The sequence below is a fragment of the Patagioenas fasciata genome, chromosome 3 (assembly GCF_037038585.1).
Source record: "Patagioenas fasciata isolate bPatFas1 chromosome 3, bPatFas1.hap1, whole genome shotgun sequence".
NCBI lineage: Eukaryota > Metazoa > Chordata > Aves > Columbiformes > Columbidae > Patagioenas > Patagioenas fasciata.
This window is the reverse complement of record NC_092522.1, coordinates 77,694,063-77,718,097: the sequence shown is the minus strand read 5'-3', so window position 1 is coordinate 77,718,097 and position 24,035 is coordinate 77,694,063. Positions and strand designations below refer to the sequence as shown.

Genomic DNA, 24,035 nt, shown 5'->3' with positions numbered 1-24,035 from the left:
CGGTCCTGGGCAACTGGTTCTCAGTGGCCCTACTTGAGCATGGGGGCTGGACAAGATGACATCCAGAGATCCCTTCCAACCTCAACTATTCTGTGACATAATATCATCTATCGTATCATAATATGATGCTCTTCCTAATCAAAACGCATACAAGAGTTTTTCACAGCAGAGTACCAAGAATACTGGAAAAGTGTTCATGTTTGACGACACCTGACTGCAGCATTCTTATTTATATCCAAGTGTTAAAATAAATAAAACTATTTTTAAAAGCACCTAAATGATGACACAAGTAAAAGCAAATCTGCTAGAATTTGTCAGCCTCAGACAGTCTACATTTCCAGAAACTTCTACTGACATTAGAATGAAAATGAACATCTTAATCTACTACAATATTCAGAGACTTCTAATGACATCATAACACTAACCTAATGCTCACTGAATGACTGTCAGTAATAGTGCATATGCCAAGCAAGTGTATTGCATTCTTTGTAATTCCACAGCCTTCAGTAATTTTTTTACATTCCCAAAAAGCATTTACAATTAATTCACCCAGAGCAGTAGCAGGAAAGGGATTTTGCTTTGATAGTTTCAAGTAAGCTTCAGCTATGCATTAGGAAAAAAAAAAATTACCTGAGCTCACAAAACATTAAAAATATGTGCACTTTTTTTGTTCTAAGCACAAAAGCTCTCTGTGAAAACAACACAACTTCACACACTTGCTACAACCACAGCTTTGCAGCTCTGAATAACATCAACCATCATGGTATCTTGTGCTTGCTTAGAATTTATTACTTTAAGAATACAAATGCAGACAGGCAGAGAAATTCACTCTGTCTGCATCAGGGATACAGATGCTATTTAAGCTCATAAATGAAGAAACTTAGCAATAAAGATTTACGGTCCAATACTGCAAGATTATGTAATCTTCAAATGTATTTCAATGCAAATCAAGATAAAACAATTCCTCACAAGTTTATATTCCAAATATCAGCATGTGCACACACACAAACCAAACAAATCATAAGTGTTCTTGCCAAATCATTTTCCAACTCAAATCTAGTACATGGTTGTTTAGATCCAAACACTGAGCAAAAACCATGATCACCAGAATACTTTTGGTCTCTTTGGAACAACACCATTTCCTAAAGGAAATATTTCAAGATACACATGCAACCTGCCATCCCAATTCACCTGACACAAAGTCCACACTCTTTACTTAAGACTTTTCAAACATAGTAGGGGAAAGGGGGTGTAGAAGAAGCAAAGTGCTCTGTAGCTGCAGTCCACTCCTGCTGACACTTGCCTTTCACTGCCTCCAGGTGAGAGATGCACATTCAGTCCTATGACAGAGGAGAGACTCCAGAAGCGAGGGAAGTTGGAAACAGAGTGCAGCTGCCTAACTCGACATCAACTTATTCTCGACGGTCCTCAGGAAAGGTTATGGTTCGGAAGATCCTATGTAAATTTTTGTGTTGCCATTTCTGGATACTGTTTTTCCAGCAGACACAAGCAGGAATCTATGTGGGTGCTTTTGCTGTACTGCACATGTGCAATAAGCACCAGTCCTGTCAAAACTATATAAATCACGTGTGTCCTAGAAGTGTGTACATGACAAGAAGGTGCCTGTGAGAAACATCCCCTAAATGCCTATAGTTAATGCAATCTGGCTCATAAGGAAGACACAGAGAAAAGCCTATCTATTATAAGTTTTGAGAAAAACAGAAGTCCTGTACAACTAAAGGAATCTGTCCTATAATTCAAACTGAAAACTGTATTACCCTATAGAAAGAGATATAGAAAGACTTCTGACAATTTGATTGCTAATTTGTAGACTGTGTCTCCCTTACGACTTCTGTCAGTAAGCAAACTATTAGATGCCCGCTGTTGACTGGTAGCACCTTTAAATTTCATCAGTGATGCTCCCTGAATGTTTTTCAGTCTTTCTTGCCATTGAAACTGTACACTATAATAACAGAACCTGCTCTTGTCAGGAAAACAAAACAAAAAAAAGCAACACCCCCATCCCAACCCCCCCCACCCCAACACACCACAGTAAGACCTCCTTTTCTCAATTACAACTGAACTAGGTTGTCAAATTTCAGCTTTAGTATCCAAGTATCTTCTGAGAAATATAATTTTTATGTCAGCACTGTTCTGTAACCTAGAATTCTGCAACTGTCTAAAACTAAATTTTAAAATGAAAATCTGAATGCCAAAAAAAAAACCAAACCCCACAAAATAATAATTTTGAGATCAGGGCATAAGAAGTCTGGGAAGTTGGCTCTTCTTCCAAGCTTCTCATAATTTTAAGCAGTCCACAAAGATTATATGTGCCTTCAGTTTTCTGATATGAAAAAAAATAGATAGCTCCCAAGCTTCTCACATGTTTTACTAAATCCAATTAAGCCTTGAGGTAGATAAGTATCTTTAAACAAAAAATGCTGCGTAAACTGAATTCTTGGAAGACCATATAAACTGCAGAAATATTTCACAATAAAGAAGAAACATTCAAGTTGTACTGTGTTTGGGGTTTTGTTTATAAAATAAGTACTTGTGATATAAAAGTTGCAAACATTTTCTGTATCTTATTTTGAAAAGTATATATTTCCTTCTCTGTGTTAGTATAAGAAATATTCTGCTCATTTAAAACAAACAAAAACTTGCATAAATATCCAGTATCTCTCTACAGCAGTTGCTTATGCATCAAAAGCTACCCTCAAAATGATGCTACCCACACATAATGATTCCTCATTTAAACCAGAAAGAGAAACTTTAAAAGAGGGGTGTACATTATCTTTACACCAAAAGACATTTAAAGAAAAAAAGCCCAAAGAGTGAGAAGAGGTAGAAATCCAGATTACACTTGTGGTCATAGCCTTAGAACTTCGACTTCTATTTCCTTACTGACAATCAAGAAAACAGACTGTGGCTTATGTGCTGGGTAACAAAGAGATTAATGTACATCAAGTTTCCAGCCAAAAAGGTTTTAATTTTCTATTTTCTCGGAAGAATAACTCATGACAGCAACAGGTTCACAATCACTAACATTGACTCAAAATTTGGCCATCTTAATGCTTTAAACTTAGAAATCTCCTCTATTAGCACACATGTGCACATCTCCCATTCCGGTGCCCAGCTTTCATCCTCTGCAGCAGTTGCCGCCTTCATGCTCCAAGACCCCAAATCCAGATGCTTGATCAGCCCTCTCAGCACCCTCATCTGCTTGGGACCACAGACCACAGGAGAGGCCACCAGACAGTACTGCAGCCAAAGAAAAAGTATTTCCCAAACTCTACCCTTCCGCACTGCATGAGCTTTGGTGGGTTTTCAATAGCTATACAAACCCCTCAGATGATCTCCCATTAGTCACATATGAAAATCCTTTGCTCTGCCTAGTCTGCCCGCAACAGTTTGGCTCTGTTTGCGTATACCTTAAAGCTTATCTGTATATTAAAGTCTCTCTCTTCTTCTTTTATTTTTTATTGTTATTTTCTGTGCGTATTTATATATGCATCCTACTGTTGAATCACTCTGGAGGTACTTTTATTAATATTTTAAAGTAGATTTTATTTTGCACATCCCCAACCCACAAACATCAATTCATAGCAATTCCTTCCTCTGCAAAATATTGGAGACAGAAAAACTTTAAGAATTTAACGTGCTCAAAGCTTTTGTTTGCTTTTGCTGTGGTAATTACTAGCCTTTGTATCCAACTACACACAGTAAAACTAAATTAAGACCAAATGATTATCATTTCACACCTATCTTCCCCTATGCAAAATGTGAAACTGAATCACCTGTATATTCAAAATAGCAAAGACCAGTTAGTGTATTTTCCAAACACTTTACAAGTGAATAAAACTTGTAAATTAAATTGGAATCCAGGAATTTCCCTACACATCCAGACGAGGCATACGTTACATTTTCTCATCTATGTACCTAATTAAAGTGCTCATCTGGTGAGATTTCAAAAGGCAGAGTCGTTTTTCTTTTTTACCTCTTTTCTTTCTCCAAACCCCTTTTTTGTTTTAATACTCACTCTTGCTTTTCTCCTAATGCCCTTTCAGGTTTCACGAAAATTATTTTGGCTAATGAGAACATCAGTTAACTGGAAAAAGACATCCCCCTCCCCTAAACTCTGAACTTTGGTGTAACATCAAATCACAAAAAAATGGACAAACTGATCTGAAATCCCTTTACTACAGCAATATTTGATCTGTCTCAGATTTACATAATTTGCTTTGGCTGCTAAGCAACAAATTAAATATGATTTGGTATATTTAAATGCATTATTCCTCCTACAGCTCTGCTGACTGAAAAAAATACAGCTATAATAATGTTCCTGTCACAGAGTAACAGTGCTGAGGAAAGGTCCTGCACTTCAAAAGGTGTACTAATTGTAAGGAAAAGAATATATGTTTGTTTGCCCTGCAGTAAAAATGAGGAAATACAGAAAACACAATGTCCTAAAATCTGTTTCCTCAGTCACTGTTGTCTGGATTGTCACAATACCTACAGGGATTACAATTTTTTTTCTAAATTAGCCAGCTCACGGCAAATTCATAGGAAAAACAAACATAAGATGGATTAGTAACTCCACCTGGGGCTCTCTGTTTCAGATCTGCTTGTGTACTGGGAATTCAGCACTCCATTCCAAGACTTCATACACATGGATGCTACATCTCCAGCTGAGAAAAACAACAGAACAAAACCAACCTTCAGTATCAATCAAAAATGCCTCCTACTTAGAAATCAGAAGCACCACACTTCATAATCTGTCAGCTGCAATACACTACAACTGTACCAAAGCACAGAGAGACCGAAAACTGAATGTGGATTTCAAGTAGAAGTGCAGAGAAATCACAACAGGCCTCTGTCTTCCAATCTACACACACTACAAATTCAGAAAGACAGTTTTTCAGAATGCAAGAGACCACCCATATCTGCAGATCTTCCATTTAAAATACAAAATAAAGTGCTGCCAGAAGTGGAAAATAACCTTTGAGTTTGGAGAAGGAATACCCAGCTTGATTTCACATCTTTAAAGTAACTATGTTAAATCTGACTTTAAAGCAAGTAATAGCATTTGGCGTGTGGGCAGGAGGCTTGCATTGCTACTACCAGTGTTTGTCATATCTCTACTGAATGTAAGCACTTTAGGTCTTAATCTTGCAGTCTTAATTGGTAAAACAGTAACAAAACCATCATAATCACAAGAAAGTTATATTTGTGTACATCTTAGTATCTATTTTCCAGCCAGAAATACTCTAGATTCTTCATCTTGTAATAAAATAGTTACTAGAAAATAATTTGATTAGTGAGTGCACAAAAATTTAATGCAGCTGAGATGAACATTAGCCTGTAATAACAACTCTATGAGGAATATTTTCTTTATCCACAGAACAATGACGCATGCTTTTAATTTCAACTGCAATATTAAAAAAATAAACCACTAGATTAGGTTGTCAGAAAAACTTTCAAGTTTTTTCTTTTAAAATTTTAATGAACAGATTAACAAAAACTAATTCCTTCACACACAAATATATCAGACCTCATTCTTCCACTTCAAGAAAATCTCCTGTTGAAATTATATCTTCAAAAGAAATACTTCAATATAAAAGTGGTAAGAGAGAGGTTTCGTTCGACCTTATTATTTTGGTATAAGGAATCCCAATAGTAACTGTATTAATCAAAACAAAGTATGTCAATAATTGTATCTGAAATATGCAAGTATAAAGCAGGTTTTACTGCAGATGCTTACAATGTGACTACCATTATTTTTGAAATACCTGTCTCTTTCCTCCTTTGAAAGCTGTTGGTATTTAGATCCCATAAAAGGAGATATTTGTTAATCTATAAAAAAGATTCAACACAGGCAGTATATGGATGGACCATCTACTGAGATGACATCCCTGAAGGCAAACACAGACTAATACCATGTTAATTTGTGTAACCACTGCTAGTGCTACTCCTAAGAAATTTCAGGCATGCCACTATACAACTGTTCAGTAGCAATAACTTCTCATCACTACAAGTTTGGAAATTTGGCCTTGTTTTCCAAGATTAAAAATCTAAAAAAGCCCTTCTTTGGGTGCTGGACATTCAAAATGTTCAGGGCCATTTTTTAATTTGATGAGTCCTTAATTCCTGAGTCATCTTTAGATTACAACAAATTGTAAGCAGAGTTGTACAGAACATCTAGTTCTGATCCTCTTTTGACACAGGAAAAAAAAAAAAAAAACAGAAAACAAAACATGAAACCCATGCATCCAAAGTCACTGTATAACAGTAAAAAGAGGGACATGAAGAACCCTGAGGAGTGAATCATCTGAAACCGTGAAGTTTACTAAGAAGCACAAGGAGGTAGAGTTGCTCCACACAGGCTGAGAGCTGAGTGGTAGCCCTGTGCAGAAGGACCTGAGGGTTACAATGGACTCTAAGCCGAAGACAAGCCCACCACTGCTTTTTCATCATAAATAAGGCAAACAGAACACTGAACTACATTAGGAAGAAAAAGAACAAGACAGAAACGAGAACAGAACAAGAAAAGTTACCACTGCGTTCTAACTCGGTACTACTAAGGTAATACCTAGAATACTGGGTTTGGGGTTTCCATTTCCAAAAGACTATTAGGAAGCTGGAGAGAGTTTCCCTGGATATAAGGGGCTGAGAACTCACAGCCTCCAAGAAGACTGGGAAAGCTGGACCATTTCAGCCAAAATACTGAGAAGCAATTTAATAATAGCAAATGACAACTACTGGACGGGAGTTAAAGAAAATGCAGTCAAAAAGTCTTCTTGGTAGTAGAAGATAGTTAAAAGTGAATGGCCATCAATTGCAACTTGGAAGGTTCAGACTGGAATCCTGGAGAAAATTCCTCAATGATAGGGTGGTGCGGGGCTGGGACAGATTGCAGATGAGCCTGTGGAAGCTCCATCCCTGCAGGTGTTCAAGACTCATCCAAAGGAACCTGGCCTGGCTCAGTGCTGGCAACAGTTCTGAGCTAAGTCAGGAGTAGGTAACGCAAAATGGAAAATTTGGGGAGAAGACTTATGCAAAACAAACTTGCCCACCCTCACATTACTTTAACTTTTTTATATAAACTATAAATTTCATTCTTCTAGAAAAACAAACTATTATAGAAGTCTGTTTGACATGGCATCAGATTACTTTTAACTAACACATGAAAACTGCTTGATTTTAGAACAGTGTCTTTCTACTGTCTTACACAACTTACAGCATAAAATCGCATTTCAGTTTAACTGCCACCCTTATTGCCTATTTTATTCTAAACTCTCTCATCCCCTAGTTCATTAATAAAGATTCTCTATCCATAATGTCACACTTAAAATTAAGAAGTTAATTTAAGGCATTCACAGGATAGGGCATCTCCAGCATGGAAAAACGTATTTGCCAGAATTATTTTCTTCTGAAAAATGGCCTGAGTTTAAGAAGAATGAGGACTGTTTACTGTTATGATTTTAGAAAGAATGTTATAACTGTGCAGAATATTACTGCAATTATTTCTGACAAAAGCCCAACTGATATATAAAATCCAATTCCAAGTTTATATATATGTCTTATTTTCTTACTTTGCTAGTTTAAAATGAAGAATACTGTGATGAAAATGTAAAAGATGACTTGTGTATTAAAAAAGAAACCTCAGGAATTCCCTCCAGCTACCCAACTTCTGCAGACCACTTATTTTTATAAGGAACCTGATTCTATTGAAATCAATTGCAAAACCCGTTGATTTCACAAGCGCAGAAAGAGATTTGGAAAGAATTATTGGAAAAGTTTTTTATAAATCTACAATGACCACTTAGGTAATAATTTTGTAACTACTTGTTAAGCAGCACAGGCTGAAATCCTGCAGTTTCTTCCACCTTCTACCCCAGCACACAGGTAAAATTGGTCAAGAAGATCAGAAAATTAATGGAAGTAAAACATAATCCAGCAAACAGAACCAAAAAGGCCTTGGATGAGCACACAATCCCGCTTACTGTAAGACCATATAACTGCAGGGTAACATGAATGTATGAACCATGAGCAGGGGCTGCCTAACAAATTTGGTACCACAAGAATTTCTTGACAATCTACATTCTTACGAGCACAGTTCTGAAACTCACTGAGCCTACTTAAAATATCAATATAAAATCCATACTTTTGCTGAGGCCTTGTGCAGGCTGTTAGCATATAGCACTGAAACCTCATACCCACATTTAAATAACTGACTCCACAAAATCTTGTGTTGTTATCTCTAAGGAAAAAAACATCTGCCAGAAGGTAAGATGAAAATTTAACTGATACTCTAAGATAATAGGATGAATGACAATGGCTAACAAGATATTTGTCTGTCTAGATGTTCCTTTGAATAAAACAAAAGAAGCTCTACTAATACCTACACACATTTCAGAGCTGCACAGCGTTTTTAACCCAAGTCATAGTTTAACTTGGTTTTGTATGCCATATCCCTCTACTTTCCTCATGTTTTTGTAAGAATGTTTGTCAATTCAGGTGTTTTTCTTTCCTTGAATGAGCCCCTGATTTAGGATGGATATGCACTTTGATCCTCTGCATCATTAGGATTTTTGTTATCTTTCTCTGCTTGCTTTTCTCCCTCCACTTTGTTTTCAGTCACATTTTCCACCAATCATATTTGTATACAAGATTTCATTTCCCAGAAGATGATTTTCCTTTCCCATACTGCTGTTGTCTAATTCTTCTCAAACATACATATCAGCATGTTAGTTTTCTTCCAAAGCTCCTTCACTTTTTACTTTTTCCTAAATTGTTTAACTACACACCAGATTTATTTTCCTCCCTTTTCCAGTTCCAGATTCAATTCCTCCTCCTAATATCTTCTATCCTTTAATCCCTCTCAATTCTCTCATGAACTTCAACTCTTCCCAATGTATACAATCTATACATATAAAGCTCTCTAACTACATTCAATACATCATTGAAGAAAACCTTGAGAATATTGCTAGCAATTTCAAAAGGGTAAGGGCTTTAAATGATTTAAGAGAAAAATGGGAAGTTTTTAAACTGAATTTTTCTAAAGCAGAAAATCACACAGAAGCCTCCAGTGCCCCTCAAACTCAGTAGATAATGGAAAAAAATCTCCAATGCTGTTTTTTTTTTTTTTTCTCTTCCTCATTCCATGCTGAAAAGAAGCAAAAATATTACTGTTTTGCACATATGGGAGACTGACCACAAAAGGCCTTCCCTTGTGTTTTCAAAACTGTTGTCTTCTTGATGTTAAGTAGGACAAACTGGTTAAGTATGACAAATCAGTTAAGTAGGACAGTGGTCATACTCTCCTTCTCATCATTAGTCAGGTTTAGTTCTCCTTCAAGGAGAGCCAGGAACTAAGTAGATAGAACATTGTTTAAAAATAAAACCAAATGTCAAATAAATGGGATTCAAAGCATGACTGACTACTTCGTGTTCTTGTTTCAGGCCTTTGCGGTGCAAGGGGTACGGGGTCGCTGTTGGGTTTTTTAGCTACAAGTTTTCATTCACCTGTTACTTTGTAGTTTTTGTTTCTTCTTCAGTAAACACCCACTTGCTTCCCGAAGACCTATTACAGCAGGCTTGGGATAAGAACCCCACATCCCACCCCCACCCATAGTGCACCTATACTAGAAAGCCAAGTGGCTGTGATAGAACAAGAGGCCCTTCAACCCTATTTTTTCATCTTGTGGCAAAACTGCTTTATCCATGTCTGTAATTTGATAGACATATGAGAAGTTTAAGAGTCTGACCTTTCACTTCCAAATTTTCTAATAACTACCAAAAGAGAAAAAAACCAACATTGGCAAGTGAGCAACTATTAAGCTGCATTTTACTGGAAGAATTCTGTATTCTTTCTAAAAAGTATATATTTATTACAAGACAGACAAGATTTCATTTCAACATGCCAACTGACATATAAGGATAGAACAAACTGAGAGTAAAGAGCTTATTTTGTACACCATCTTTGTAGATTTCAAGAACGTATTTTATTTTGCTGAATCTGGCTCACTCAATAAAGCTGTACTACTTTGAAATAGTTTCCTGAGATGCCCACATAAATGTGTTATAGTGGTGATTTAGCAATATTCAGAAATAAGACTATTATTGCATTCAACAACATTCAAAATTTCCTTTAATTGGGTGGTAGAATTTTAAGAGCAAATTTCTTTCAGAACAGAACTGCCTCACGTGATCCTGGAACTACTCACTTTTCATGCTAGTAATTCCCTCCATTTTTCCACAACCTCTTTTTTGGCTTTCACTATAACAACTACAAAACTCATGAGCTATTACTTAATATTTATAGTTATCACAGTTGTGAATGGTCACACAGAAATCCTTTAGGATTTCACAGACACATCACCTATCACCAAAGATGACCAGTTTCTCCAAACCTGTGCACGTTTGATTATTTAAATTAACTGTTACAATAAAAAATCCACTCAGGATTATGGCTTTATTTTTGTTCTCACTAAATACAGTTATGCCTAGAATTACAATAAAGCACAAGTAAAACTTTTTAATAGCGACTGCAAAGTTTTGCTCGGAAAGTTATTTTCTCAAGCCCTAGGTATATGCAAATACATCAAGCTAGTTAAAAAATTCTCTCCTGAGCAAGCTTTACATAACATAATGTAAAAACAAACATCTCCCTCCCAAAAAACTCACATGCATGAGGTGTTAATATTTGTTTTAAATCACGACATAGGGAGAATTACAACAGTAAATTTTGCCTTCTCTTCATATCCCTAGCTCTTTAAATTATACTAGTTATTACAAATAAAGCAAAATGTTTATTGCCTTTACTTTCTAGAATCTGCTGCTAAAAACACAATTCCTTTGCTACCCTCCTGATCTTGCTACAAATTTCTAGCTTCCAGTTTAAAATTCAACTGCTATTAAGTGCAGTTTTTGCTCAGGTACATAATGATGAACTGATGTTTACAAAAATAAGCACAGTATAACACATCATATTAGCACTCCTACCTTTAAAATATTTGAAAAAGTGATAAGCCTTAAAATTAGAATAAAAATGGAAATAAAATTATGTATTACAATTTATAGCAATTAGAGAAATAAAAAATCCAACCAAAACCTTTCATTTACAGCTCATTATTTAGGCTGTTAAAATGTTTAAGCCCTCTTCCACACACTCACATTAAAGTGACTCGCCAACGTAAATACACATAGTTTGACACCTGCTGTAAGGGTTTGTAATTATAATATGCTTACTTGCCTAGCCTTGTGCAGGATTATTCCACATTAAAACGAGTCCTGCACGTCATCATTCTGGTTTACCACACAGAGAAGACTTACCTTCAGCCCAAGAAGAGAACAAAGCATTTTAGTTGCCAGTTCACTTAGCAAAGAACAAAAAGGCAACAACTGTGAACAGTAACATCCTCCACAACTGAGGCTGTTGTCTCTAGCTCAAACTAGATACTACCTCAGGCAAATAAAATATAGAAAAGAGAAGAAGAGGAGAACGCTGAGATGAGGAAAAAAAAAAAAAAAATCAGAAGATAAATGAAATGTAGTGTTCATATGACACACAAAACAGACAAGGGCACTGAAATACAACAGTATCTCCACTAAGAAGAGTTGAAATTATTGTGTTGCTTACGTCTTTTATCAAAAAGATCAAAAAGCCAAAATCAACATTTTGTCTATGTCTGCTAAAACATGCTGTCAACTCAGGTCAGTTTTTCTTGTTTGTAGGAGTGTTATTTTTAAAGGAATCTAGAATAATTATATTTAGCAGTGAGTTAAACTAGCCTGTTCACTTGTACACTACTTCTTAATACTTCTGACAGTAGCTGTTGTCTTTCTTTTACGGCTACCTTCAAAAAAATTCCATTAAGGAAACTACACTCTTGAGATCAGAGAGTAGAGCTTTAGAAGTTGTTTAACAGTTGAGTGAACGCAACTACGATCCCAAGCAGTAATGTGGATCGCGGAGGTCGGCAAGGGCTGAAGTGAAATGTTCACTTCAATTAATTTCTAATACCTGAAGTTCAAAATGTTCTGACAAAGAGTAACTTATGAATTCCACAAAGTATCCATTATGTATGTGTCACAAGAGAACACTGAAGTGACAGAGGGTTCTCCTGCTCTTGAAAAGCAGCTGTCACACAACATCTGCAGAGATCCTTTTCTCCATGACAGCAGCTGTCAATCCGAGGAGCCTTCAACACTGGCCTGAAGCACACAGACAGGGGTGACCCTTTACAGAACATGTTCTCCCTAGGGCTACTCTGCGTAGGTATGACAGACCATGGATGGCAAAGCTCTGAGGTGAGAAAAGAGGCAGCAGCCAGCATCCTCTATGGGAAACTCCTCACTGCCCTTTAGAAAAGTGACAGTACTAGGTACCTTCCTTTCTCCATGGAGAGCAGTAAGCCTCTTGTCTCTGTGCATTCCCTGTTCTCAGCTGTGTTCTGTGGGCACACACAGGTGCAATAGGGCAGAGACAGGCAAAACAAGCCAGAGTTTCTCAAACTGCTGCAAACTGAATGCTCAGGAGCTTCAAGGAGAAAGGTTTGAAAACTGCTAGTTCACAAAAAGTTTCTGTTCATATTCTTATTAGTTGCCTTACAACAATGGAGGTTTGCGGCACACCACCAGATTCAGGGAGAAGAGATCAAGGATATCGGGCACTGAAAATGGTGGAACAACACTGATAGGTGTTGATTTTTCTGCTCAAAGTTTCTCTGTTGCCTATAGCAATAGATCACCTTCAAAAATTCAGCTCCATTGTTAATTAAAAAAAAAAAAAGCTGATAGCAAATCAGCATTTGTGGAAGAGTCATATTTAGCAGATGAAAAGGAAAGCAGTGTGACTTTAAACTTCACTCCTCCAGGAAAGAACATAATATGATCTTTCTGAGATGAGTTTGGGTGAGGAAGAAAAGTTTGTAATCACACATGAAACATGATTCCAAATTCTAACAAGGTTGGTTGTTTGGTTTTTTTTGTTTGTCTGGGTTGTTTTTTTTTTTTTTAATCAGTGTTTATTTTCAAGCATGTTTCATTTTGCTAAGGAATGCACTAAGAAAACAGACAATATTACTCCATTTACACACATATAAGTGTATCACCTTTCGTTTAACAGATACATTTTTCAGTACTGCATAGGTAGCTTTATTCTCATGCATACACACACAAAACCCCAAACAACTTGCTTTTATTTACATGTTGTCTCAACCAACTTTGCATTATATATGTTTCAGTCAAATCTGATCATACCATTAAAGCCTAGATCTAATCAAACATTGAGGGTATGACTGCCTGTACAGCTGAAGACAGCTATCTGTTAAGGTGTCTGGAAATGAGCCAGCAGCGCGGCCTCAGCCCCATCCTATGCCCACAGCAGTACAGACTGCCTTTCACAAAAGAATCTGAATTTAGGCTTCTGGACTACCCACATACAGCATGATGAGGAGAGGGTACAATCCAAAATAAATCTATAGGTGACAGTAAAGACAGGTAAATTTTATAATCCACCCCTTTTCTAGATCTCACCTGTCAGATTCGAACATACAAGCCAGCTTTTTTTATCCACTAAAAATGAGCACAGCTGTTTACACTCATTCCTTCACAGAATGAAATAGATGTCCTTATTTTCTCTTATCAAATGTGGCCAGGATGTGTGGCCAGGGTGTCCATCTTTGATATTAGGTCTGTCCCCTACAAACAAACATCTTCCTTGGTTCTCTGTGAGCTCAAAAGCATCTCTCCTGCTTCCCATGGGGGAGAATAAAAACAAACACAAATTAGAAAGCTATTCACCTTCTCTTTGCAATTGTTCCACCAACTACAAAACAACTCAAGATTGACAATAGCAGAAAAAGAGCAAGCATTACTGTATGACTCAGCAGTTAGGACACACAATGCATCCTCCAGAGAGTCTGGCTATATTTCATTTAATAACTGTCTACAGTTCTCTGTTATTACAACAAAAAAATATGTTACCAACTCAGAACACAGGCAACATCCTTAAAAGCGCAATACAGAAGAAATGAATGTTCTCAAAAGTCTGACATTGTTATTTTCATTTGTTTAAAAAAGTAGGTAAATACAAAACAGGACAAAACATTGAGGACTGATGATGTGCCTGACAATTTTTAGTCAGAGTCTAAAGCAGCAAGCAGTTGACACCTTTTTTAAACCCTGAGGTCCACCACCAGAATCATTCAGTTACAGTTCCCTGATTAAAGTCTAGCATTCTACCACCTTCTTCTTGAAAAACAAGATCCATGAAGTTTTCTAACACAAAGTCTCAGATACTGAATGCACTAATCTCAATTAGCACTAAAACAATACCAAACCACTTTCTTCTCCTTTAGTTTTCGTGCAAATTACACAAAAGAGAACATACCTAATGTCTCAACCAAGTTGACATGCATTAATTGAATTCTACAACTTTCTCACAAAACCCAAGCCGCAGCAGATGGACTGAAACACACTGTGTATTAAACAGGATTAAAATGACCATTATTTTCTATTAATACTAAAATTACAGCTATTTAACTGAAAGTGTAAGTTCTGAACTTACTTTTATGTTGGTTTTCATACTCAAAAAGAGAAACTTCCTAACTGTTTACTAACAAGTAAGGTTTCTTCTTAATATTGTTGGCTGTACTAGAATCAGTACATTAATTTCTCCAATGCTAAACAAACTTAATGAAAATTATTTTCCCATATAACACATACTAGTCACCTGAGATTTTTGGAGTCCTAGTGTTTGAATCTTTAGGAAAGCCTGAAAGTGGCATCCCAGGTGAAGCACACTGAAACTATTAAGCAAGGGTCCTGTATCATGATCTAATTCTGATTTCATCAACAAAAGACAACTTGTCATATATTTGACTGACTTATAGAAATTGAAAAAGAAATATCAGTGTATGTAGGGGGGGATCTGTTAAAGTCTGTGCTTGTCTAAGTAGGTTTTAATGCCGGTATTCTTCAAAACACACTTTCGAAATAAGTTTGAAATGCTAAAAATAAATGCAGTCTCAAGAAAAACTGAAACTCAAGACTTGGCCAGAGTATGACTTAGATTTGTACTTTTGACACAGAAAGTCTGGAACACAACTGATTGGTTTATAGAAGAGTTAAGCAATGTAATAGAATAAGCTAATAAACAGATCCATTTACTCCTTGTTTTGAAGTAATATTAACACTACTTCTGATGATGATCTTTATAATGCACAAACATGTCCACAGAAAATACTAAGTTTGGACTCACACTGGCGTTGGACCAGAGTCAAACTGGATGCCCTTCACTCACCTGCCCAACTCATACATTAGCTAACTATACTTAATAGACAAATTTCTCTCCCTAGGGTATCCACTAACTACGGACTATATTTTTTACATCCTAACAGCTGCACAACAGCAAACAGTATTAGCAATACCTTTAGTTTCTACATGTGTAATGATTGCAATATATTTCATTTTCAGTAATAAACTTTCACTAACTTTGGATAACAAGTGATTTTGAAGCACTTGATTGTAATTACACCTATATAACAAAACCCTCTGCATTTGTAATAAAATAAATAAGACTACATGTCAGTAATTAGCATAGTTTTACCTAATTAAATCTAGAAATTAAGTTACAATTTTATTGTTTTTAAATAGATCTGCATGTCACTTAAATCTTATATCTAAAACCTGCACAATCCTGTGCAAAATTGCATATGCAAAAAATACATGTATTACAGTGACACCATCATGTAGTAGTTATAAATTTTCATAATAGAAAATAACACCACTCTGAACAACATCATTATTATTATCATTATATTCAAATGTTTCATTGTCTGTTTTCTGCATCCTAAAATGTCTGCACTATTTCAAGTGCTATAACTCTGTGCACTGAACATGCATTATCTGTCTGTAAGTCTCTAGATATTTCAACATTCCTACAGTCTTACAGAAATAAGGTCCTGACACAATACATATTTTTCTGAAGTGTATCTTTTGAATTAAAGTACTATTCCCAAGTACAGGTAAATCAGGCTTCTCCAGAATACTTTCAACAACAATGTCCAAAGGGTTCGTCGTGTTCCAACATGAAATCAAAACCATTTATCATTTTGTCTGCAACTCAAGCTTAGAGATAGCTGAGTACTCAAGAAATAAGGCTAACAGATGTGTCTTGGGATCTAAACGGACATTAACGTCTCAAAAATTAACATAAACTGCTAACCTGCAAAAATGCTTATATAGGCAAGTTGCAACTCAGAAGAAATATTTAAAGCCTCATGTTGCTAGTCAGACATTTGAGGAAGGTGGGAAATCAAGATTAAAAACTCTTAATGTGTGTGCCTGAAAGTGTTGCAACATGAGCTTATGAATTCCCAAAAAAGGAGGCATAAAACAGGTGAAAGAATCTGTCTTTCAGAGTCTTTCTTGTCCTGCTAGAAGGTTACCATCAAGCAGAGTCCTTAGCTCTCTCTAGCTAGCATGCTTTGGAACAAAAATTGACCAACAGCCAAGACAGTAAATCAACATCCAACACCTTTTGGGAGCGCATCATACAGTTTTTATGGTTTATTTTTCTAGTTGTTTCCACTGAAAAATCATATCCTTATCTCTTTGCTTAATAAAGTTAATCTTTTTTCTGAAGAGATTCTTTCTCTAATAATACAGAAGGTTTCAAAGGAAAAATTACTAACTATGAGTAAAGAAGCTCATTATAATCAAGGATGGACTAGAACATCTACAATAAGCATATGGTTCTGAAAAATAGAAACATTTGCTTCCTACCACATAAAAAGGATTGGATGCTACACTCAGGTTCAAAATTCAGCATTGGTAGCCATTCCCTCATATGCAAGCAACAATCTAGAGTAAAGTGCTTACGTTTCTGAAAATACTCAGACATATCAGATGATCCATTTAGATTGCTTCTACACACAAATGGCTTTGCTGTTCAATGTATTCCCATGAACAATGCAAGACAGAATTAAGGGACTATTTTATGTGACAGGGTGAGAGTCTGAAAGTACTCAAAGTAACACAGATGTTCTCTACCAATAGGTCATTCTACATGAAACCTCTTACCAAGTATTGCTTTAGAGCAACACTAATCGTTAAGTACTATTCGCCATGGAAACTCTCCAACATCTAGGCAGAGAGCGCATTCAGTTGCTATCAAAAGTTCAGAGTCAAGATATACACAGTATACATTCACCAAGATGTCCCATTATTGGACCACACTGATACGCCACAAGAAGGTTGCATCAAGTATAGCATGCTATGCCATATTAAACAAATCAACAGACACTCAAAGGGATGGTCCACAGGTTTCAAGAGAATAATCTTTCGGTCACACTGATCAAACCTCTAATGAATAAGCAGATGGTAAACTTGTGAAGAACACAAAGTTTACTAGAAGAAAGCTGTCCCAGGTTCCATTGGGATAGAGTTAATTTTCACAGGAAGCTGGGAGGCGGCACAGCCAGGACAGCTGACCCAAACCAGCCAAAGAGATACTTCACACCATACGATGTCATGCTCAGTATATAAACTGAGGGAGCTGGCCAGGGAAAGGAATCGCTGCCTGGAAGCAAGCTGAGCATTGTTTTCTGGGTGGTAATTGCACTGTGTACCCCTTGCTTTGTACATTCTGTTATTGTTATCTTTTTCCTCTTGCCATTCTGTTAAACTCTTTATCCCGACCCACGAGTTTCACCTTTTTTTACTGATTTTCCTCCCCACACCACTGAGCCAGGGGGGCAGGAGGAGTTAACTAGCAGCCGCAGGGCACATAATTGCTGTCTGGGGCTAAACCACGACAAAAGCCTATATTATTCCTTCAAGAATCTATCAAATATGGGAGATATTAAGAACCAATCCCATCTACCTCAATTCCAATAGAGAGTTTGGTACGAAAGGAGTCAAGTAAGGACTGAGGAGCCATAAGAGTTCCTTTTCTCTTTCAAAGTAATATTGCTACTATCAGTGTTCTTCACAAATACTGCCAATACCTGTGAAGATTTGAGTAATGAAGTCCCACTCTGAACCTTCCCACAGATCAGAAAAATATATAAATCCTTGAACAAAAATAACATCTTTATCAGCAGAGTAGCCGCAAGTGTGGAATAGAGGTCCAACTCTACTCCAAAAAAAAATAGTACGAACTGAAATAATTCTTCTTGTTAATAAAACTTCTCTTGTATCATGGAACTTGCTGAAGGTAGATTTGCTTGAAAGTCATTCCCATGGGAAATAAAAACTGTTAATTCCTTTGTAACTTAAGATTTTGGTTTTTTTTTTTTAGTGGACCACTCATGCTAGCTAGACCCATAGAATGTATTCTGTTGTCCTGCCTGGGGATGTAGACAGTCCTGTTTCAGGTGGGCAGCCACATCTGAAGTTTCCAGAGTATAATACTCTTGAATCTTCAGATCTATGGCATAACATCAGTTCATTTTGTGTGTATTAATGACATGCATAAGTATTCTGCCATATAATGCCATTCTTCAGCTGCAATGTAGATACCTACAACACCGATTACTTCTTGTATCATTTTTTATGTGTTTTCCCCAAGAGCAAATTCAGATCAGACTGCAACACCAGAAACTTTCATTACCACCTCTACAGCAGTCTAGGCCACCTATTCTCCTGAACTATTTCTATGGTATTTTTCCCTCCTGCTATGAAGATCATATAATCATAGAACATTTGAGGCTGCTCAAAGCAGGATCAACTAGAGCAGATTGCTCAGAGTATTAAGAGGTAATAAACATCATTGTCTTGTATTACCAGCAGAGACTGATATTTGCTACACCAGGTAGCTGGGAGCCAGAGAACATTTCTCTCCCCACAAATTACACAGGGTTTTGTAAAGCCCTTGTTCCTGAGGAGAGGTTTCCAAAGAAAGAGCACCTATGGCAAACTCAACTTGTATTTTTGGTTGTATTCTCAAGCCCAGGAAGTTTCACAACTGCACAGAGCATCACAATTGGAAAAGTCTGTCAGTCACAGCCTTCTCCTTTAATATCAACAAAAAGGCAGAACCAGCTGAGCGTAAAAGACCTCTTCAAGCATTTCTGCACACACATTCAGTGGCTAGTGGTTGAACAAGATTTAACAAGTTAAGCATTTCCTTTTTTACTGAAAAGCTGACTCTACACACCACTTTTACGACAGCTGGTTGAACTACTTAAGGTCACATGTATTATCAAGCTATAAAAACCTTTTTATTTTCTTTTTTTTTTTTCTTTTTTAATTACTTGAAGGTCTGTGCCAACAATCACTGTAGAGGGTACTGTTTTGTCTTATGATAACGAGAATTTTTTTGGAAAACTGCTCTCAGCTACCAGCAACAGCTCTTCAGTAGTGACCCTACTCATCTCGTATAGCTGATCCGGCAGATCATTTGAACCCGTATCACCATCCTGATTGTGCCTGAAGGCAAAAGATTCTGGACCCTCAAATCATGAACAGTATCATGTTGTAGAAAGGGTTAATCTGAAAGAAGACTCCATCCCCCAAAATGACTCTCATGCTCCTTCGGCATATACCTTCACTATAACCTTGCTTGAGTGGCCTAAGAAGGCTCCTCTTCAAATATCAATTTTCATCCATGGTTTGTGTTCAAACTAGCTACCCCCATGCTACAAGCCATTTCCATATTCATTATATTGGTGTAAGAGTTTCTCTCATTATTCCCCTCGTTTGGACTGTTTCATTTTGTGTAAAACAGTTAATTGCATCAAACAGCCAGAAAATTACTCCAAAGTCCAGAAATGCCAAAACTCAATTCAGCTATAGAAGACTGAGAATACCTTATTCCAGTGAATATTAATTTATTTTAGCAGTCACCTTTGATGAAAAAAATGAAAGTTCAAATTATTGGTTTGAAGCAAACACAGCAAGGAGTTCAAGCTGGTTCTGTGTATTCAAGAGGAATTGTCTAACACTGAATGTCAAATGCATAGACAAATACATATGTCCAAACATGGAAAGACAGGTACATTGAGTGGAAGTAAGAAAAAAACCCCTAAATTCCCCTTTCCTTGAAAAAAATAGTATGGCTGCAATAAACTGTCTTTTACTGAAGGCAGCTTTTTTTCCTTGTACATATGCTATTCAAGACCATAAATTCACATCTGTTTTATAACTTCCCACTCCTCACTAGTTTGATCTGCATTTCACTTCCTTGGGTAAATAACTCCAATCTTTTCAGTCCCTTGAAAAACTCTGTCACATCCTTTGTGCCAAACTCTCTACAACATCGTGATTTATCTTTAAAAAACTAATTGACAGTTAATAACACACTTGGAGTAGCAGATAAGAATTAATTAATTTGTATAGAATGGCACTTCCCCCTCTATGCTTTTTTCCCCAACTTCTGATTAGAGCTATAAATAAGGTAATGATACCTCAGGAAACCACAATGATGCCCAGATTTTTTTTGTTATATCGATACTGTTAATTAAAGAACTTTTAAGACATACAAATGTTATCTTATTTTACTGTCTCCAAAACATATAGCAACAATCAGTTTTACCTGGGATTCTGCTGTCCTTTCACACAGCTTCTCAGGTGACCTTTCCAGTAATTCTCAGTTTGATTAAACAGTTTTGCATCCCCAGTAAATATTGCTACTTTATAAATCAAATTCTACAGATGATTAATAGAAAATATTGAACAGCTCCTCATTTAAGACAAAACATTAAGCTTCCTATACCTTGACATTCATTTCTGTTATTTCCTCTCAGAGGTTTTTGTGACCCATGAAAGCATTTCAGCTCTCACAACACAGTTTCTTTATTTAACAGGCTGGTGTGAGGAACCTTCAGTTATGTGTTTTAAAAGTATATGTAAATTAGAACTATATTAAAATTTAATCTGCTTTGCTATTACTGCAGTCAAAATCCATAGTAGATTAGTGAGGCACAATTCTCTTTGCAGAAGCAGTACTAACTACATGAGTAATACTAGTTGGTGTTACTGAGTCTACCATCAGTCTCTGTTGTCATCGTGTACTTCTACCTACAGCCAGTTGCAACTATGAGGCATGAGAATTACATGTACATGTTTTTTCTTTAAGAGCGCCCAACAATCCCCAGGCCTGTTTCCTATGCAAACAAAGTTTATGAGATCACATGCAGAGTATCTATTGGAAACACTTCTTTAGTAACTTAAAACCTATTGACCAATTTCTACCAAATTGGACTCAAGTACATTGAGGTTCTCCAAATTTGTGAAAACAACAGCCAGCCAGCCAGAGACTCTATTAATACTCCCAGTAAGGGAATGCAGCTTACCACTAAGCAAGGAAAAACAAACAAAAAAAACCCCACCAAACAACAAAAAACCAAAACAACCAAAACAAACAAACAAAAAACAACAACCACACAGTACGAATGCCCTAGCTATAAGAAACGCTTTGACAGAATTTAGTGTCTTTTGTTAGATGCCAAAAATCCCACCTGGGTTTAGAATAGATTCCTGTTTTCTAATAAGTTTTAAGTGTCAAGCAGTTATGGTATTCATAATAATCTACTTCTGCATGGATTTTGCTGTGGGAAGACTAAATTCATGTTGTAACTATCGCATCTAAGTAAAAAGTCAATCAACAGCAATCACTGAAAACTATCCATTATTTCTGCTCATCATTAAGTGTTCTGTTAAAACACAACTGCCTTTGTTATTCTGTAGTTCTTTGTGTGTATAAGGTAATTATGATACCAACACACTAGCATTTTACAATTCAATTTAGCTTCCCCCTCTCCGAAAAACTTAAGCGTCTAAATTAAAAAATGTATTTTCAAAAATGTACATACACTTTTGCTGACACTTTCTGTCCTTTAACGGATTAAGAAATCCAATATTAAAGATATGATAATTTCTAATTATACTAACTGGGTTTTTTTCCTGGAAGTCTATAATTAATGTTTTGCGGCCTCTCTGACACATTCTTTGTTCAACTTGTGTTATAAGATACATAAGAACTTCAGTAGTTCGAAGAGGCTACAGAGCTTCCTCTAGGAAGGAGGTGGTTCTGCAAAAAACCAAGAAATTCATTTGCAAAGTCATTTGAAAGAAGCATGACAGTCTAAATTGTTCCAGTTATATCCCATACTGTTTTTTCTTTGAAACCACATCTTGTAAACATGAAATACATAGCCTGTAATCTGTGTCAGATGACCTCAAGATCTCTATCAAAAAAACTTAAAGAGACTGATTCACAGATGTACTGGAACACAAAACTCCTTCTATTGCAATCTGGCGCCTTGATATCTTTGAGAATCTGGGACATAGTCCAAAACAACAAAAACTGGAAAAGAGGTATTATCACCCTTGCAGTAGTCAGAGGCTCCAAGGTGGCAGAAAAAGCAGAGCACGAGTCATAACAGATGCTTCGCTCTCCAAGCAGTTAAATTATATAGAGTACATTAAGATGCACCAAACACACAAGCAGAAGGTTATAAAAAGGCCCAATCCGAATGCAGCAACAGTAACCTGATAAGACTTCCATCATACCTTTTCTCAGCAGCAAAAGGAACAAAAGAAAAAAAACCACATCATTCTCTTTCAAAATCCATATTTCCCACAGACAATAGAACCCCATATTTTAGTTCAATCCTCTGTCTGATAAGTATCTAGTTTTTTTTTTCTTCCCTCCAAACTGATTTGGTCGATGAAAAGTGAGTGTATACACAAGTGGGCTGATAGTAGTTTAAAAGTGTTAAAATACATATATATATATATATATATATATATATCTAAAATAGAACAAACAGGATTACATGCATCATGTGCGGCGAAGAAGAAAAACCAACAGAAAACACAGGGTATGAAATAAAGCACATCCACCATAGAAAGCAACAAAAAAGAACTATGAAAGAGGAAGTAAAGGGAAAACAAAGTAGGATAAAACATATTAAAACCACTGGAAAAAGACTTATGTGAGAGAAAAACTGAGAAATGTTGAGTTAATATATTTTATCCCAGCTTTTTAAGGAAATTAGTCCTCTTGCAGGAAGCGTTGGGGGGGGGTTTCCCCCACTTGGAAACTGGCTGACTGAATTGAATCAAATTTGACAGAGGGTAGAGGTCTCAAAGATAACTGCCTAAGAAAATGTGAAGTTCATGAAATCAAAATGTTGTAAGTGTTCTGACTGAAGGAAAGGATGCCGTGTGCATTAAGACCTTATTAGACATTAGATGATCCACAAAAGTATGAGACTGTAATTGTTTCAAATGGGAAAAAAATTTCCATTACAGCTTACAATCATCCATGAGACTAAGGAAAAAAAAAAAAAAAAAAAAAGCCAGGCTTCTACTACTTCTCAAGGAACTATGCTTTTAAAATACTTCTTCATCTTCCACCTGGGGAAAAAAGAGAGACATGGTAATACTTGGTATGGTTATTCACCATCAGGAGTAGTAACAAACAAATGCCAAAAGGCCCGTTTTATATGCAGAAGTGCTGTACAAAGTGGGACATTTTTATCTCCCTTTGGAGAAATCAAAGGAATAGAGGGAAAGTGACTGCAAGGAACAGCAGCAGTGGAAAAGCTGGATGGAAAGAAAAGCTGAGTAACCCAAATCACATTCCACCCACTACTCCAGTCTGCCTTCAGAACCAGCAGCATCCAACACATAATACATTTTCTGTAACCCAATTAAAACAGAACGTACTTACAGCATACAATAATCAACGAGAAGACTTTAAAAAAAAATCTGTATCACTCTTGATTTGTTTTATACTGATCAACCCCTCCTTGAATTCACAAATATTCCGTTAATAGTCACTGTGTTAACATATTGACACAAATTACGAGCAGCAACTCCTCAGCTTTTCCAATAAAATCAGATTTTAGATAACCATGTATATTATCAATCTACACTTTTAAAGCATAGACAAGTCAGTATTTCATATGCAAAAATAGCAACTGCATGGTTACTAAAAACTAATCTTTGCTACAATTTCAGCAAGGAGAAACTTCAGTTGGTGTTCCACTGAATGCCTTCTTCTGTGCCTGCTTATATAC

General features: G+C 36.4%; 1 protein-coding gene across 5 annotated transcripts in view; it reads right to left on the bottom strand.

The window, feature by feature from the left end:
- The window catches only part of WASF1 (WASP family member 1), a 92,546-nt gene that overhangs the window by 66,351 nt on the left and 2,160 nt on the right, over positions 1 to 24,035 (bottom strand). The window contains exon 1 of one of the 5 annotated variants that reach the window (XM_071806650.1): positions 21,901 to 21,919. The exons of 3 other annotated variants lie outside the window; for them this stretch is intronic. The gene's annotated coding sequence lies outside the window, so the exon portion shown is untranslated. Of the gene's footprint in view, positions 1 to 4,600; positions 4,620 to 21,900; positions 21,920 to 24,035 lie in introns of those variants that run through there. One more of the 5 variants, XM_065834662.2, reaches the window with a different exon arrangement.